General features: G+C 39.9%; 1 long non-coding RNA gene across 1 annotated transcript; it reads right to left on the minus strand.

Moving 5' to 3' along the window:
* Window positions 1-2,809: 2,809 nt before the first annotated feature.
* Window positions 2,810-5,388, minus strand: LOC308480725. The gene is made up of 3 exons (XR_013988259.1): window positions 5,226-5,388; window positions 4,093-4,189; window positions 2,810-3,197 (listed from the first exon to the last, which is right to left on the minus strand). It is a non-coding gene; the product is annotated as an uncharacterized lncRNA (long non-coding RNA).
* Between the last annotated feature and the right edge of the window lie 14,397 nt (window positions 5,389-19,785).

Below are 19,785 nucleotides of genomic sequence, written 5' to 3' on the forward strand. Positions count from 1 at the left end.
TAACAACCAATAATTAAATCTGGAATCACAGCTGCAATACTTTATTGATTGCAGAGACGTTGGAGGGCACTTCAGCAAATATTCTCCGGTTTGTCCCAATGAAATTCTCCAACAGTTTGGAGGGAACAAAAAAAAAAAAAAAAAAAGGACATCCCCCCCCCCAAAATACTTTTTTGAGAAATTTCAGCCCAACCCAATTTTTTTTTGGTAACACAATATACTTAGGATTCTCAGGGGAAGCACATGTTATACAGAAGATACAGTAAATTTATTCTTTGTTGCTGATGGATCATATGTTACATGTGTTACATGTATGAACCACATGTGTGTCCAGCATGGATATAACCCCAACATGTACCTTCTATGAGAAGAATGAAAACTGGAACATAGAGACTGATGGATATTTAAAAGATTTTCAAATATTTAATCTTTTACCCAATAAATAACTTTTTACTCTAAGAAACTCTCAAAAATGTGTGTTGTTACAAAGAAAAGACGGAGAGTACATGGCTTTATGTATGGGCAATCTATCTGGAGATATTTGTATTCTGAGCAGTTAGTGATCTGACATGTTTATCCTTCCTGCCCCCTGTTCCTTCTTTTTCCCTATCTCTCGTTCAGCTCTTTGATGGCTGAGAACAGCCTTTAATGCCCTAATCTGTGGAAGGAAATGATTGTGCTGGGTACCTTCTCCTTCTTTGATGTTAGACATTTTTTGGAGAATGTGAGGCATTGGGAGAGGTGGCTAATGAATAATCTGCACGTAGTCAGTCGAGCAAGCCATGCAGTCTAACAGGCTAGCTATCTATAAATCAGATGGTGTTGGGCAGAGTCTGAGAAGCTCATGCATGGACTGATGGCCACGAGGCTGTGCAAACTGAGGCTACCTGGGGAAGTCACTTCGCCACTTCTTGAGGGCTTCCAGATTGAGGTGCTTGCTTGGTATGTATATATCACTTGCTGTTTACAATAAAATCTTTAACCTTCTCACTCACTTGTGTTTTGTATTACTTCTGAATCTCATTTAAAAGAACCACCTTGCATTTGTCAAGACACTTTAACAGTAGGTTTTGTTGTTGTTTAGTCGTTTAGTCATGTCTGACTCTTCGTGACCCCATGGACCAGAGCACGCCAAGCACTCCTGTCTTCCACTGCCTCCTGCAGTTTAGTCAAACTCATGCTGGTAGCTTTGAGAACACTATCCAACCATCTCGTCCTCTGTCGTCCCCTTCTCCTTGTGCCCTCCATCTTTCCCAACATCAGGGTCTTTTCCAGGGAGTCTTCTCTTCTCATGAGGTGGCCAAAGTATTGGAGCCTCAGCTTCACGATCTGTCCTTCCAGTGAGCACTTAGGGCTGATTTCCTTAAGAATGGATAGGTTTGATCTTCTTGCAGTCCATGGGACTCTCAAGAGTCTCCTCCAGCACCATACAAAGTGATAATATGCAGGCAGCACCCAGTCATAATACACTGACACTCTCTTAGCCCTAAAGAATAAAGATATCCTAAATTCCCTTAAGGTATGCAAAAGGAAGTGGGTGTAAGCAGCAGTACAGACCAACAGGAAATAATGACAGGAGCAAAGCTTATACTTTTCCAAAAGACAGCCAAGATGCATGGTCAGGATCAAGATTCTAATCACTGCTTAAGGGTTAAGCTGAGCTCTTCTTTTCCCACTATAGCCTTGCATTTTAGTCAGGTCAAGAACACCCTTACCCACTCGGGTCAGAGCTTCATAGCATTGTCAATTTGGAAGTGTGGGGTGGAACAGTGCATTGCCAATTTGCCATTGAAAGTGCTATCACTTAAATTCTTTTGGTTGTGTGTCCTGTATGTCTTGGTGTTCTTTATGCACATCCTGCAACTCCTGTACATTTGGTTGGGTGTGCGTGTACAAGACTGTGGGGAGCCAAACCCATTTTTGATGCACCAGCATCAAAGAAGCCCCCTAAGGGTTGGCCAAGAATAGATGTGGTCCTTGGGCAAAAAAAGTGGGAGTTAGCTATTCCTATGAAAAACATAGCCTCTCATCACTTAAGAAAAAGGAATAATAAAAGATACGATCTTATCATTTTGCATAAAGAAGTGAAAAGGGCAGCATTCAGGTGGCGATAGAAAAATAACAAATTTTGATTAACTTTTCTATGCCCTTAATCCAAACCATTCCACATTTTGTTATTCACATTCAGAATGCTTTCAACTTGCATTTCTCGCAAAGCAGCTTCAAGTACCACATGGCAAACTACTTTTAAAACACATGGAACTTCCAAATGTTACATGCTTTTCCAAGAAATATAAATAAATGAGCCACAATGAGCCTAAAGTACATTTTTGGATTGTGACATCCACCTAATAAATATCTCTTTCCATCTATCTGTATTGTAAAGTAGTTCAAATGTGCTGTTGAATTTTCATTAAGAATGAGTTTTTAATGAAAATAGACTTTTGCAGAGTGCAGTTAGCACCAGATTTATATAATCTGGCTGGCCCATCGTGATTGTAATGGTTCTTTACCTATGTGCTGCTTTCTCAAAGCATGCAAATCTCCCTAAGTTTTCATTTTTATCTCCTATTGAATTCAGTAATATATCCATTGTATCAATGGCATCTTAAATCTATGTAGCATATGCTTAATCAGCAATGTGACCAAGAAAGATTATGGATGTCATTCCTGCAAGGAAAAGCAATATTTCAAGCATAATATATAAGTGTTGTCAGAGACTTGCAATGGTGATTTAGTTTGTACACACGACTTTATTCAAAATGTAGGAGGCACCTACAAAGAATATATGAAAAAGCACACTCAAGGGTTGGAATTTTGTTTTATTTTTATTTTTTATTTTTACAGCATAGTCTCCTGACAAATACTAGTCTAGTGCAGTTAAGGAGTGGTTGAGCATTAAGTGAATGTACAGATGATCACATGTGACTATACCAAAGAAATCCATTGGAACATCAGATAATCAAATAGGAGCATAAAACCACCTTCATAGTAGCAACTAGAACATAGAGTCATGCAGATTTTCCAGTTACATTCTGTTATAGTTGCATGGGTTTGATGTTCATATTTTGCTTCACTCATCTTCCAGTTCAACTTGCATATTTTCTAAAATTTTACAGTTGGCACAAACCTTACAGTTGATGGCTCCCTCCACTTGCATCTCTTTATTCACCTTCTGTCATCTCCACTACCTGCAGCTGGACAAAGCCCAGTGACGAGGGAAAAGAAAGATGTTAAACAGAAACCACGGCAAGCTGTGCATTTGTAATCTCAGCAAAGCCTTAGGATCAAGATCCAATGAATGACAGGTTACTAGCTCAGTGATGCTACTCCAGAAGCAGGATCAAGTTATTCCGAGCCCCAAACTTGGGTAAAAAATTAATCCCATTCATGCAAGGGTGGATTTAGGGCCGTTGGAATGGTGCGCATACATTGGATGCTGAGCCAAGGGGGCGCGTCTCAAAGTCTGGTAAGCAAGGTGCTGGGCTTTGGGGAGGAGGCATGAGGCTCTAACAGGCAGGGCTGTCTTAAGCATATGTGGTGCCGGGGTGCAAAGATCCGCTCAGTGCCTCCCCCCCAGGTTGCCCAGTTCCAGGTGTGCAGGAGGGCAGAGCCAACTGGTCGCCTCAGCGTCTCGCTGGCTCAGTCGCCCCCGAACTTGCACAGCAGAAGAGCCCACCACAGCGCTCCGACCGATGGGCAGGCTCTTCCCTGGACTCAACTCTCGGGCCGTGGAATCTCGGCCTGGTGCCCGGGTGCCCTACTACACCCCTAGCACCTATGGGTAAGACGGCCCTGCTAACAGGGTCCTATAGTCTTCCATCCTCCTTTCCTTACCCTAGTTTGTACTTTCCCAGCTTTGGGAAGGAGGTGGGAGAGTGCTAGGACCCTACCAAAGCCCTAACACCTCATTTCCAAAGCTGGGTACCTCCTTACCTGTCTTTGGGAAGGCAGTGTGAGGATGGGGGGGGAGGTTTGTCTCCAAACTTTGGCCTTGCACAGGGCACCATAGTACCCTCGTCCACCACTGTATTCAGGCATTCCCACTCATGCAGTTAGGATCATATGAGCAGGGAGAATGGGCTATGCTACCTTTCTCTTCTGCTCTGTCATTGTTAGGGCACGTCTGAAGACTTTCAGAATGGAACAAATGTTAGTGCTTCTAGTCTTTGGGTTGTGAGATAACATGCTATAATACAGAGGAGAGACAAAAACAGGGTCATGGTTTGTAAATCAATTAAGAGGGGGGGAAGTCACATTCATTCGGAGGCATAAAATTGATCATTTTCTGGTGCTTATTTCTGTTTGTAAACTTCATATTTTCTTTCAGCTTGCTCAATATTGCTATATGGTCCATTCTGTTATGTCAGTAGTTTTGCTGATTCTTGTCTCTTCCTATAAAATTACAGCATTCGAGACAGAAGATGTGATGAAAGAGGCTTAGTCTTAAGAATCAAGCTTCTGGAATGGAAGAGAAAAGAATAGTGATGCTGAACATTAATAACACATTCTGAAATGAAATCTCTGCACAATAGGAAGAGTGTCAATCCAATAGACAATTCAGAGGGAAGAACTGTAGCTCAGTGGTAGAGAACATGTTTTGCATGTGAAAGTTTTCATATCTATCCCTGACATCCTGGGACCATGCAGGACCTCTACTAGCAGTACTGAGATAGGAGGACCAATGGTCTGACTCAGCATAAGGCAGCTTTCTGTATTCCAAAGATAGTTGGTTAATAAAGAAAGGACCAACAAATGGTATTCTGGCAACCAAAAGTCCTGATCTACTGCTTATCATTAAGAAAGCCTCTTTCACCTTTTTTCACCAGCTGTATGGCGTTGGATCCAAAGATGCCTTGCCGAAAAGAAAGGCACTTCTGCTCAGGTAAGTTAGCTCTTCTAAATTCTGCAGCACCTTTCAAAAAATGAAATGGAAGCCTTGCCAAAGGTCAACAGAGTAGCTGGAATACTTATTAGCAGCAAGAAAACAAAAACGTGTTGTGGTGTGTTTATTGGCTTACCAATTTGTAGCCCAATGTCTAGTACAGGTGTATAACCATAGGACTCAACTTCTACGGGCTGAGGTCCCTTTGACCCACCCAATAAACTTTTTGAGGGACCCCAAAAGTTCTCAAATGGTGCGTGTAGACTGTAGAGACACTCCTGCTTATAACAATTTGTGACAAACCAGGTGCAGTGGTCTGCCAGGACATCCTATTTTGTACCTCTCTTAAGGCAGCAAAAATAGGGATGTTGTCGAGCATCTGGCAAGGTAGTCAGCTGGGTTTAGCTTGGTGAGTCGCAAGCTGTGCACATTTTGGCCACATTCACACCATACGTTAAGGCCACAATGATACTACTCTAAGCAGCCATGGCTTCCGAAAGGAATTCTGGGAGCTGCAGTTTGTTAAAGCTTCTAAGAATTGTCAGGCAGCCCCTAATCCCTTCACAGAGCTACAATTCTCAGAGTGATTTAACAATCAATCCCTCTCCACAGGGAACTGCAGGGATTGTAGCTCTGGGAGTAGTATAGTGGTCTCTAAACAACTTTCACTCCCCTAAACAAACTACAGCTCCCAGAATTCTTTGAAGCCATGCCTGTTTAAAGTGGTATCATAATGTGTTACATGTATGGTGTGAATGTGGCCCAAGTAGTCTACTTTATCAGATGCTTGAAGAAGTCTGAGAGAGTGATAATAAACTGACTAGATATTCCAATGATTTAGGGCACACTAGAAAACAATTTAGTTCTGCAAGATGAAAACCAAATACAAATCACATTTGTACTCAAGTATGCAGAATACAATTCAGCATGGACTTGGAAAGGGTTTGCCTGAGTCTTACCTACCAAATTTCTAGGGTAGTGCTGGGCCTGTCTGTCATGTTGACCACTGGAAGTTTTCCATTGGGAAATGACAAGATGTAACTCATATCAATATAAGAAACCAATGTTTCTCTCCTTTTCCTCCTCCTGTGCTTTCTATTCTCCCTGCCCTTGCACTCTTCTTCCTTAGTGTTTCAGGCAGCTTCGAACTCCATCCCACCACTAGAACTTAAAGCATTCTAGAGCCTGCTCTGCTAGGAAAAGATGGAGATTGGAGACGTGGCCTCATGCTGTTTGTTTGTAATATTTATTACAAGGTAGTTTCAAAGTATTCAGAAATAGCACTCATTTACACATATATTTTCTTCAGAACTTGTTACAGTTTTTCTCACAAGTTTTTCCCCATGTCCTTTTAAGCTTAGTTATATTAGCTTGTAATTATCCATTTTTTTAAAAAAAATATATAGTAGTAAGTCTCAACCTGGCAAATGACGTTCTGAACATCTGTCTGAGTCCACCCCTGCCAACACATTTTTAAAAAGAACACAAAGGGATCTTTTAGTTTTAAATTTCATTTTGCAAACTGCCGCTCTTCTTGTGGTACAAGATGCAAAACTAGACCCAGCTAGAGAGCCAGTTTCTCTTTCCATCCCAAGAAACCTACTATTGTTCCGTTTCATCCACTGTTTGAGAACCTTTTCAAGGAATCAATGTTGAATTTAACCCCTTGACTTTAGGTGAAAGTAAATGGATTTCAGTGTGCCTAAATTCTGGTGGATTGTGACCACAACACATAGCCAAACATTTAAATCCTAAGAAATACTGCACTTTTTCAGGGGGGAAACCCAGTTCTTACATGCTAGAATTTCAGAACTCCTTTGGGGTTGGATGTTATTTTTAAACACACTTGATCCTGAGATATAAATTGTTGGAAGTGCATCAGCACAGAACATTCAGTGTGCAATTTTAGAGTTAATGCTGTTATTAGTAAATCAGCTAACCAAGTTGTGGTGTTGCTTAGCAACCAGGCAGAGTCAGTTGTGGAGGAAGGGGGTGTCACCACTGAGAGGGGTGACAAAATGCCAGGTGGCACTCACCGTGGGGCCTGCAGTGACGCGGTGACTTGGGCGCCTGCAGGCTCCGCGCTGCCCCAAATGGTCCGCCTGCCGCCTCCCCCTCCGCTGTAGGGTGGCTGAGTGGGAGGAGGCTGGCAGACTCCTTGGAGGCCCCATGGAGTGTTCTGCCCCAGCTGGCCCTGCCCCATGCATGGCTGGCCCTGCCCCTGGGCACAGGGCATGCGCGCCGCCCCAGGCGTCCAATCGGCTTGCTCCGTCGCTGGGCAGAGTGGAATGAACTTTACTGAGGTGGCATGTGCTCTGATTAACTGTGAAATTTTCCTCTATGTTTGGTTGAATGTCTCCTTGCTAAGAACAAGGTCTCAAGTAAGAAAGACATAACCTCTGTGTTTCTTCCTTCTCAAATTATACATTTTTTTTTTGTTTCTTCAGTTTGCATAGTAAAGTGTTATCAGCATTTCCTTTCTCTCTGTGTTAGTTAAATGACTTTGCAAACATAAATCACTCCTCCTTCTGAATCTTGCATTTAAATGAAATGACTAATGTGAGCTGTCATGGATCTTGTTCGTTGTGATATACACGAGCTCAAAAAGGGATCTGGAACACATACTTATTCATTTAAATTATTATTATTATCCCAACTTTCAATTTCAAATTTTGAAGGCAGCATGCAATATCACACTGAAGCATCTGTTATAAAAATAAAATATACAAAGCATAAAAACACACACCAAAAAATCAGCAGCAGTAGTAAAAAAGTGGCAATAAATCATATAATCACCAATCATATCCAAAGCCTGGGAAAGTAAAAAAGTTTTTACAGGTGCCTAAAAGCCATCAGGTTTGGTACCAGGTAAACAGATAAGGGGAAGTGGTGTAGTACAGATCTTACTATAGCGAGGGTTTTTTCATATATATATATATATATATATATATATATATATATCAGTGATTTAAAAACATGAATCTTCCTGATGAAAAATAAGAGCTGAGCCAGAGGCTACAGGGAGCAGTGAGGTCACTTGTAGGCAGCAAATCACAGACAGAGAACTTAACAGAATAAAAAACAAGAACTGGGATTTATTTAACAAGCAGGGGAGAGCAAACAAAAGGGGTAAGTCAGACAGTATGTTGTTTAAATTAAATATTTCAATAAAAATAGAAGGAGATGGAGTCTAATAAAATAGTGATCTGCAGATGAATGATTAGACCTGTTCACCAGATGAGTCACTGGCTGGCTGGGATGCAGCCATAAGCCTCTGTTTTGGTCATAAATGTGGATCTGCTTTTGTTGCTGAACAAATGTTACATGTTCTCTCCTCATCCAGGCCAGCACCATGATGGGGGGCGGGGTTTACTTGGGTGGGCCCCTACCACTATTGGTTCCTGGCAGCTGCCTTGCGTACCATTTGATGGAAGGGCAGGGTGAATTTTAACAAAATAAAAATTCACCATCACTGTGGCCTTCTTCACCTCTTCTTCTAGCAATGTTCAGCTATGCATCTCTGAATTTCCTCCACCAAGACTTCCCAGCTCTCCCAATCTCCACTGGCAGAACTTTTCCAAGATCTACTCAGTCGGTTACCCTAGGTGGGTCCTACTAGTGCTGTGCTCCAGGCATCCCACAGACAGGGTGACTTCCTTCCTTCCTTCCTTCCTTCCTTCCTTCCTTCCTTCCTTCCTTCCTTCATATGTCTATAACCCACCTTTCCTCCAAAGAGCTTGGTATGCATGGCTCTCCTGCTCTTCATTTATTCTCACAAAAGTAGGTTAGGTTGATAGACTATGACTGACCAAGGTTAGCCAGGAAACTTTATAGCTGAATGTGGATTTGAACCCTGGTCTCCCAAGTACTAGTGCAACACTCTAACCAGTACATCATGTTAGCCTTATATAGCAGTTTGTTTAATGTAGCATGTTCAACTGATGCATTTTTTTAAAAGTCTGTTATACAATATATACATTAATTAGGTTTTAGGCTGCAATCCTATGCACATTGGAGTAAACCCTAATGGACAGTGTTTGACTTCTTTCTGAGTAAACATGCAAAGGACTGCCCATAAGATAGCCCCACTGAACACAGCGGAACTTACTTCTGAGTAAACATGGATGGGATAGCACTGTATGTTACTTCTCTGCAGTATTCTCTTCTTTTTGCTTCACTTCCGCAACCTCTGTTGTTATTCAAAACTATATGTAAATTCAATATGAACATTTATTTATGTGCATGATCCAACAATTTGTGCTTGAACCAGTAATAAACATAATGGCATTATTAGAATTATCTGTAATTTCAGTAGAGACATAGTCTTGCATTCTGTAATGATACAAATACATTTCTGTAGAGAGGAGATAATGACAATAAGTGCTGAATAAAATATAACACAATTTTATTTTAATTTTCCTCTGGTTGTTTATAATTCTGACCTAGAAATAGCCCCTACCAGAATAACATGGTAAACTGTACAAGGAGCATTATATTTTAGAAATTGCAAAATGTGTATTCGTAAACGTTGTGATAAAAATAAATATCAGACTGTCTATATACCAAAGACATGTTTAGAATGCAGCACATTTTTTTAACGAATGATCATATCTATCAACTACATTTGCAAATGTAAAAAATATTTGCATTCATTTACCTATCTTAGTAAGAGTAGAAATGGATTATGGCTCCATGAAGCTTGATCTGAAAGAACATATCCTTAATTCATTTGCCCGTGTCATCTCATCTTAGATGCAAAACTTTAGATGTAACTAAAGTAATGGCATGGTAAACATCCTACATATGCATAGCAGAGGTGTAGAAAAACATATGCAGGAAGTGAACAATTTATAGCTGCCATTTAAGATCAGATATTGCTCATGAATAACCACAGCAAATTCATCACATAACTACAGATAATAACAAACAGTGTAAATGGTGTCAACATGCAGAATCAATAGATCACTTCATGGCAAGTTTCCCTGTACTGTCAAATACTGATTGCCTAGCAGCCAGGAAACATGGGAGAGAATAAGCTTGCAAAAATATCCACAACGAATTAGCTCAAGAATTCCAGAGTGGGTGCCGTGTTAGCCTCCTGCAATGAAACAACAAAATATGTTTTAACAATAAACCATCAACCTTTGGTTTTAACATGTTCTGTTATGGGCTTTCCACATTCATTCTAAAGGTCCAAAAATGCCAGGAAATTACAGCTATGAAAGGCTGCACCCTTAACAGAAGTGTTATTTCAGCAATATTGATGGGCTACAATCTCCTATGTTGTGATTAATAACAGCTTTACAACTACAATGGAGCTGAATCAGAGACTTCTCTGATTCAGTGGGACTGACTGTCATTGTGATGGACTGAAGTCCCAGATTTGTGTGTTCATTGGAACAGATACGTGGAGTCTAGGCAACTGAAGCTATTCTGCAACTGAAGCTACCATTGCATGTTGCAAGTACATGGAACCAGGAACCACTAGCATACATATACAATGATGCAGCTGGGAGAAGCCTTGAAGCTCAACTAGGCCAACTCCCTCTTAGTGCTGGATGGTAGTAGTAGTAGTAGTAGTAGTAGTAATAATAATAATAATAATAATAATAATAATTTTATTATTATTAATACCCCACACATATGGCTGGATTTCCCCAGCCACTCTGGTGGCTTATAGCATATTAAAACAAACAAACAAAACAACAGACATAAAAAACTTCCCTAAACAGGACTGTCTTCAAATGTATTCTAAAAGTCAGATTTCCTTGACATCTGGTGGGAGGGTGTACCACCAGGTGGGTGCCACTGCCGAGAAGGCCCTCTACCTGGTTCTCTGTAACTTCACTTCTCGCAGTGAGGGAACCGCCAGAAGGCTTTCGGAGCTGGACCTCAGTGTCTGGGTTGGATGATGGGGGTGGAGACGCTCCTTCAGGTATACTGGGCCGAGGCCGTTTAGGGCTTTAAAGGTCAGCACCAACACTTGAATTGTGCTCAGAAACATTCTGGGAGCCAATGTAGGTCTTTCAGGACTGGTGTTATATGGTCTTGGTGGCTGCTCCCAGGCACCAGTCTAGCTGCCACATTCTAGATTAGTTGTAGTTTACAGGTCACCATCACATAGAGCACATAGGTGAAGTATTCTTCCTAATGCCTCCTATGCATCTCTCACACAGGCTTTTGGTTACATGTGTAATCCAGAAACATCCTATAAATCAGATTAATATTGCCCCGTAGTGTAGAATCTGCAGAAGAGATGAAGAAAAGAGAATAGTGCCTTACTTTGAAGCACTTTGTGAGATTGTGGTACAAGCTTTGGGCCACGTAGGTTATGGAGCTGCATTGTAACTATGTGCAACCTTAGTCAAATGGAAACCATATGTAAGGTATAGGGTTAAGGCTTGGTAGTTCTCCATAATATTGCTGTGTGAGTGACCATTTTGTTGAAACTCTTGCCTTTTAAGTCATTAGATAAAGCAATGTACATAAGCGACTGTGAACAGACACACATCCTTATGTAAGTAGTAAATTTCTCTTCCTAAATTCTCAGTGGTCATACTGATCTTTACCATAACCACTTCCTCAAAGAATTTGGTGCAGTATATCAGCACACTGCTGTTTTCAAGGTAGAATCGTGTGGGGAAAGAAGTGAAAAGAGCATTAGAAAATGGGTCAGAAATGCTAGCAGTATAATGAGTAAAGCTAACACAATATTACCATGTCTGAATTCACCCATAGAAACCTTCTGGACCATACAACAACTTCATACGGAATGTGAACTTCCTTCCACTACTTAACTGTCTAGATTTTCAGTTACAACACTCATGGCCTACAATGCAAAGGGCAAGGAACGGCATGTCTTTCACTGTAAAGTCTCAATTCGATGATTATTTTTTATGCACTACAAAGGAGAGATCTTTCATCAGAAAATGGGATTGTGACATACACACAACACATATTTTTGGCTCTCCTTTGTGCAATGAAAATGGATCTAAATAGAAAGATAATTGGAAGACCGATTTTTAAAGAAATCAAATAGCTTACAGTTGACTTTAATATTTCTCAAGTTCCAAGATAAAAGGTAGTCTTTGTCTGACAGCAATCATTGTTTGGGCTGTCATCACCCAGGTCAGCAATTTCATCACTTTACAGATTTTTTTTTTTTTAAATGAAATACCCAACAAACTGCTAAAATTCATCAAAACTCTGAGAGAAAAGATGTATTTTTCCAAGTGACATTCTAAGGCTGCAACTCTATAGATTTTTGACTTACTTACAAGCAGACATGCAAAGGATTGCATTGTTAGGCTGCAGCACTGTACCTAACAGTAAGCCTATTGAACTAAATAGACCTACCCCTAAGTACACATTTACAGGATCGTGATACTAGTCTCCTGTTTCTATATATTATAGTAAATTACAAGAAATTGAACCACAGCTAGCTAGACCACTGAACTGTCCTCACACTCCTGGGATAGAACCATAAAATGAAGTAAATCATTAAAATTATGGGATATGCTGTTCATATATTTATGTTCTGTGACATTTTTATTTATTTATTTAACCTTTTCACACTCAGTGCAGGTATATTTGATATCAAGGTGAGACCTAAAAAGTTCATTAGATGGGTGACACCACCAAACATTAGACCAAATACATAACCATTTTTTTCCAGCACCATTACAAAATGCCTTTCAGATTGCACTAGCACCATTGCAACCACCCACTGAACTCACTGCACCAGTCCCAGTCACATACACCTTGCTGGATGTATTTATTATTCCCACCCCGTCAAAAGAAGCACAAAAGCCTTCTGCTTTATTTTAATGCCAGCATTGTTTACAATAGTGTTAGTGTCCCTGTTTGCTTTGGAAGATGTTAATACTGTATTTAAATCACACAAATTATGAATTTATGCAAGCATGAAATATCTAAGTTGTCATGACTATAATAAGGGGATCATCCATTTATATCACAAAGCATTTTCAAACTACTAGGAGCACTTAGTTGATATTGCAGACGCTAAAAGGAGAATGACCTGATGGGTCACAAATTGTATTCCATTAACAGCAAAGGATATATTTCAAGACTTAATAATACTCTACTTCTATTAGCCACTGCAAAAAATAATTCTCACAAAGCCAGATGCCACATATTAGCCTCTCTCTTTTTATTTTCCACATGGAATTTTAACTTTGGAAAGATACGCCATAAACCATTATTTTAATTCTATGCAAAATACAATACAATGTATTTACATTTTATTGTATAATAGCATGTATTGTCCCAATCATTTTTTATTTTTTATTTTGCTATCTGGATGCATCCTTTTGTCTTTTATCTGTCCATCAGAACTGCACTCCCTCCAGCCCAGCAAACAGCTGTGCTTTTGATGAGTAGGGTAGCACCAGGAAGCAAAATTGAGTAGTGGGAATAATCTCTCTCTCTCTCTCTCTCTCTCTCTCTCTCTCTCTCTCCCCCTCTCTCTCTCTGTGTGTGTGTGTGTGTGTGTGAGAGAGAGAGAGAGAGAGAGAGAGATTATTCCCACTACTCAATTTTGCTTCCTGGTGCTACCCTACTCATCAAAAACAGAGAGAGAGAGAACAGAGAATGGCTTGTAAGAGCCTTATGCAGCCAGTGGACCAGAGGTTGCTCAAATGTGTCTTGTACATCAGGTTGCAAATGGTATCAAGTTTATGCACACTGCAGTTATGTGGAGAACAAGGATGGACAGATCTGTCCAACTTGAGCCTCTCAGTTTCTCTCTAGCCCAATGGTTGCCATTAATTTGATTTGAATTAATTTTATAATGAAATGATTTTAGAATGTTGTATTATTTTATTGTTGTAAGCCGCCGTGAGCCCAGCTTCGGCTGCGGAGGGTGGGATATAAATAAAAATTGTTGTTGTTGTTGTTGTTGTTGTTGTTGTTGTTGTTGTTGTTTTCTCATCTTAAATTCAGTTCTGCAGAAATTTGCTTTTTAAAAAAGAAGGGAGAAATTCTCATGCAACTTCACCAGCATTTTAGTGATAATTTCTCCTAATACATTTTTATATATGATTTTGAAACTGGGCAAAAACAATTTGTAATGCATTTCTGTCATTTTCACTAAGATATGCATTTTGTAAACATTACTTGGCTAGAGAACTGCATTGCAAAATTCATTGGTCCATTGTGGTGCAAGGGGAGCACCTGGCGGGAGGCTACTGAATGGAGGAGGAGTGCCTATCTTCAGGAAAGAGGGTTGGCATTTTAAGACTCTAAAGTTAGCCACAAGAGGGGCAGAAGCTTACAATGGTTCAGTCTAATCTCAGCCTTTGCTGAAGCAAGCTGCTTACTAGAAGCTATGTGGACCTTGCTGCTTTCTCCATGGGATCTGGCATCAGATCTGAACATGAGTCAAGGCCACAATCTCCCACTGATCTGAGTGTATTTGTGTAAGCAATAACACCTGAAGAGGCACCCTGCTAGCTTTTGGTGAGTGGTATTTCTTGACCACAGGACAAAAGCTTTCCAAAAGCCTTTGACTTGGAGTCAAGTTTTGTATGTGTGCCATTGTTTATGGTTTTGCAAAATGCTTTCCAAAGCATTCTTGAAGGGAACTGTAAAAATAAATTTTAAAATGTCACCATTCTCTAAGCAGCCTGGCTAAATCACAGCATTCTAGAATCCCAGGGATGCACCTTAAATAATGTCACACCATTCTTTATTGCTGCATGGCTGGTACATAACATTAACATTTTATGATCCTAAGTACTTTTAATTAAACCGAAGCTGTTAGTTAGAATGGAGATTACAGCATGCCATACTTTACTCTGACATAATTACTTATCTTTTAATTAATAATTCTTTTATTTGTTACAAGTGCAATTGCCTTTAATATTCCACTTACAGTCTTGTATGTATGAGCATTTTTTTAAAATAAAAAATCCACCCCGGAATAATGCTGCCTAGTAAGTGAATTCCATTTATTCACAAGGCAAAAGAGTTCAGAGACATATATTTTGTCTGAAAGAGTCACCGAAATAATGAGCCTCTGAACTGTATTGCGAGCAGAATTAAGGGGGGAAGCTAACTTTAATTAATATGTGCATGGAGAAGAGCTAATACATGAATGGAAAAGTTACAGAGACTGAAGGACTTGGGCATGGCATAAGCTTCTGAAGCAATGTTTGGGATTTACCTGCACTAGAATTAGACACCAAAGAGCACAGGGATTCCTTCCAAGTAAAATTAAGTAAGGTTAAGAATCCCACCAACAGAGATGTACTGTAATCCAAGGACTGTTTTAAACTCTGCAGCTGAAGTTCTGTTACCTTGAAATGCCACACATAACTATGATAGACATAGCTCAAACATACAACAAAATGAAGATGGTTGGCAGTGTCATGGGTCAGCAATGCTGGGTATCTGCTGAGGCCCACATCCAAGTAGGGGAATTCTGCCAGTTCTTGAGCTCTCCTGCTCCACTCCATTGCTTATACATGCCTTCTTTGAATGAGGGAGCAGTGAAAGGAGGATGGAGAACAGTAACAGCGGTGAGGAAGAGGTAAACCCACACAGGGAGCATTTTGACCAAGGGTACCACAAAACCTGAGAAGCGTCATGGTGTTTATGTGCAGAATAATCCATAACATATGCACTTACATGCGCAATATATAAAGCTGGTTTATAATTCAGTTGTGCAGACCAGGGCCACCACAACCCCACTTCACATAAGTAGCTGGCTTTCTATGCTACTAGGGGTGATTTTCTTAGGGTTATGGCTACAGAGATGAATGCTAAACTATGGACGGATGTTGTTCTGATGAAAATCAAAGGTGTCCATACATGGTGTTAAACTGAAAAATCTTCTGATGTGGTTGCCAACTAGGCATTAGGATTAACATCTAGTATGGCCCACAGTATTCCAGCTGCTAGAAAATTGGAAGAGAGGAAGAAGAGATAGAAGGGCAGAAGAACCAATTTCTCTGCTGCTGCCACTGACAAATCCCTGTTACATAGAAGCCACTTGGTGAGAGGGGTCCTGGAGTTCATGGTCAATGAGATATAGGGCTGGATATACTAGTGAATTTAGAAACTGAGCAAAACTGACTATATTTCTACTATTCTCAGAATCAGTCATCGCAAAAATTCCTGGGGAAGTTTGGTCATTGCTAAAGAACAAGTTTCAAAGTCTGGTTCTTGGATAAATTCAATTGTAAATTACAAAAAAGAGCATTATGTCAGACCATTTGTACAGACTACTTTCTTACATCTCATAAAACACAGTGATAAGGGTTCTTGATGAGTGACCAAAGTTAAAATGCAGGAGCGAAGTGCTATACACATTTCAAATGGTACCTTTATTGTCCTGTGTGATGGGACTGTGTTCACCATGTATAGCAGATGTGTGGGTGTTTTAAATGTCTACCACCTACTGCTGCCGTTGCTACAACACATAAACAAACAAACAGAAAGAGTAAAAAAAATCCTTCCAGTAGCACCTTTAAGACCAACTAAGTTAGTTCTTGGTATGAGCTGGCAGACCAACACGGCTACCTATCTGTAACCAAAAACAGAAAGAGTGTGTGTGTGTGTGAGAGAGAGAGAGAGAGAGAGAGAGAGAAAGAGGGAGGGAGGGAGGGAGAGAGAAAGAAAGAAAGAAAGAAAGAAAGAAAGAAAGAAAGAAAGAAAGAAAGAAAGAAAGAAGTGCTATTAACACAAATGGAATACAAATGGATCTTAAGCACTTCTGGATGAAAAGCAACTTATGAAAACATGTTGACTTTGCTTCAGTTAAACTTGTAATATCTGTGACACTAACAACAATGAAGCTTGAGCTCCAAATGAAATTTGCAGACTACTGAAAAATGTACTGCAATTTCTCTTGTCACAAAAGAATATAATACACAAATAATGTTCCATAAAGAAGGGAGCCAGTAATTTCACAAATAGAACATGATGAATTTCTGTGAAACAAGATCAGAATTTATAGGCAGCTAAAATGAAAAGTTTTCAGTTTAACATTCATTTCTGCTACAATTTTCATAAGAAATCTTTCAAAAGTATATGGTTTATGGATGCATGTGAACGCAATCTTGGGCATATGAGCTATGTCATATAAATACTAAGTGAAAGTGTAATTAGAAATGTAGAACACCTTAATACTTTCTGAATTGAGTCTCAAACCTACAGAAGACAAGCAATAGATTATATTTCACCTATGGGGTATGCTTAAAAACCACGATGCATGGATCCATTGTAGAAATCACTTCTTATACAGTCCAATCCTCCACATATAAAGTTAAATGAGACTTACAACCAGGGAAGTAGGTATAGGGTATAGGGTTACAGTCCCTATACTATGCTGAGTTTAAGGTTTGGTTCACAATGGGATGGTTTCCCCCCTCCCCCCAATGAAATCTTATACTACTCAGAAGTAAGTCCCACTGAGTTCAATGGGATTTATTCCCAGATATATGTATAGAATTGCAGGCCTTTGCAGAGTTTGCGCAATTTCTTCCTCTTTGTATTCCATTTGCACCTTATTCTAGGATACACCACATGGCTCTGGAAAGCTCATTTGGTTAGAGTGTGGCGCTGGTAATGCCACGGTTGCAGGTTTGATCCCAGTATGGGGCAGCTGCAGATTCCTGCATTGCAGAGGGTTGGACTAGATGGAAGGCGCTTTTGTTTCGACAAGCTTTCCCAGTGTGAGTGGGGATTAGGTCTCTGCCTTGGGTGTTTATCTATATAAACTTACATTTTGCCGTTTTTATTGTATAATTGCAAATCTCATTGCAATTTATATGGAAAGCGATTCATTCATTATATTATTAATGTACTAAAAAATTAATTTTAAATAACACAAGATAGAATAAAGAAAAGAATGGAGCAATAGGTATGCAATTTTGCAGCCAGTTCTATGCCGCTGTCCATAGCATTTGACAAAATGATAGTATATGAACACCAAGGGAACACATTGACCCCTCTAGAAGAGGAGTAGAGGTGCAGTGGTAGCCATTGGGAGCTGTTGGCTCCCCTATATAAGAGCTGGAGTAGCAATTCTTTCCACAGCAGAATATTGCTCTTCAACAGTGCTGTAGTAACTTATTTATTTATTTATTTATTTATTTATTTATTTATTTAAATGTACATTGAAAGGTAAGCAAGAGCAGACATGTACCCACTTCCAGGGCAGAAGCCACCTCTTTTGATATGGCTGCAGCAGCTCAAGCCAAAAAATACAGCCACTCCATTGGGCTGTTGTAAGAAATAAAATGATGCCTATTCAAAAGGATGCCTATTCAAAAGTCAAAACAAAGTGAAACCTTTTTTTTTGTTTTTTTTTGTTACATACTTCATTTGCCTTTTCTCCCTGGTCCTGTTATGTCTTCACATGAGTTATTGTTCGGCTAGATAGCAAAGCCATTATACAAAATATGCAAAATCTCAAGATGAATATTTTGAATAAAAGGAACTCGAAGCTATTACGGGGAATAAGATTATGGCAATACAGCCTTGAGAGCACACTAGAGGTGCCCTGGGTGAACGAAATAAAAGGGAAATAAATAAAAATAACTTCTAAGCATCACCGTTTCTTTTGCCTGACGTATTGAACATTGCGCTCTCTGGATAGTCAACAGTCACCAATCATTTACAGGAACGGAACCGCTCTGGAAAGGATAATGCTATAAAGTTCATGACCCACTTCCCGAACTAACTTCAATGATACTAATATGAGCAAAAAATAAGTGTACATTTTTAATCTTCTAGGTTTATGAGCAGGGCAGCAGGAGGTTATCCATTGTTTAACATTTTGATTTAGACACACCTCAGTGGTTTGGTTGGAGATTGTTTTGAAATGAAAAGTATTAAGTTACAGGCTGCCAGAGGAACTCCATCACTGTGAGAGTAATATGTCACAGGAGCCTTTTAGTATTAATGCTACAGTAGACACAGTAGTCAATCTTGCCTTTGGATTCCGGGGAAAGGAATTGCACATAAAAGAAGCAGCTACATGAGATGTAACTTGTAAAACTTGTCACTGTATATATGTAGACATGACTTCTGTCTAGCCGTGCTGGAAATGTTGAAATTAAGCAAATGTGCATTGTAGCCAGCATTGCAAGTGAGCGATGTGATGAGACAAAAAGAGCAAAATGAAGCCTCCCGCTCTTCATAAAATCTCTTGCAAACAGCAATAAGCAGAACAATTTAAAGTGAGTCCGAAGTGACAGAGGAACAATCCAGACACATGGTAGAATTTCAGATCAAAGCAGCAGCCAGGATGAATGCTAACTTTTAAATTAGAAGAAGTGTCATGCTTGCCAGGTTAAGGTCTGAATGGCCTATCTGCTACCAAGTAGCTGTCTCTCAGCTGAATTATAAGCTCTTTGATTTACTATTCATTTCCCATCTCTCATGATAGTGTGCAATCACACATTTGCTCCTATGAGAGAGGAAGAATTTAGTTGAATACATTTTTTAAAAACTAGAAGGAGAACTACGTTCAAAGCAAACATGATATGTATTTTGTCAACCCCACAGTGCCAAAAGAGACATCTCAATCTTCAATTAGCAATTTACTCATACACAGGGACAGTTTTATAACACCACCACACTGCTTTGAACTTCTACGAACCAAGGCTGTTTCTGAAATATGAGCCTCTTATTCTTTACTGCCTTTTTTGAATCGGAAAACAGAGATGGCCATTTCCTGTATTCCCAGGTGTCACTCTCTTCAGTCAGTGGACCAGTGGCCAAAATTATATTTACAAGTGGCCAGGTCCCTCCTAACACCAGCAGCTTTTCCTGGCTTGGGATGGGGGTATGGCAGAGCAGGAGCAAGGTCAGGACTGTGTGGACACACTGGGGAGAGTGCTGGATTGGCTCTGCCATGCATCAATGTAACCCTG

The sequence above is a fragment of the Podarcis pityusensis genome (assembly GCF_964106645.2).
Source record: "Podarcis pityusensis genome assembly, chromosome: 7".
NCBI lineage: Eukaryota > Metazoa > Chordata > Lepidosauria > Squamata > Lacertidae > Podarcis > Podarcis pityusensis.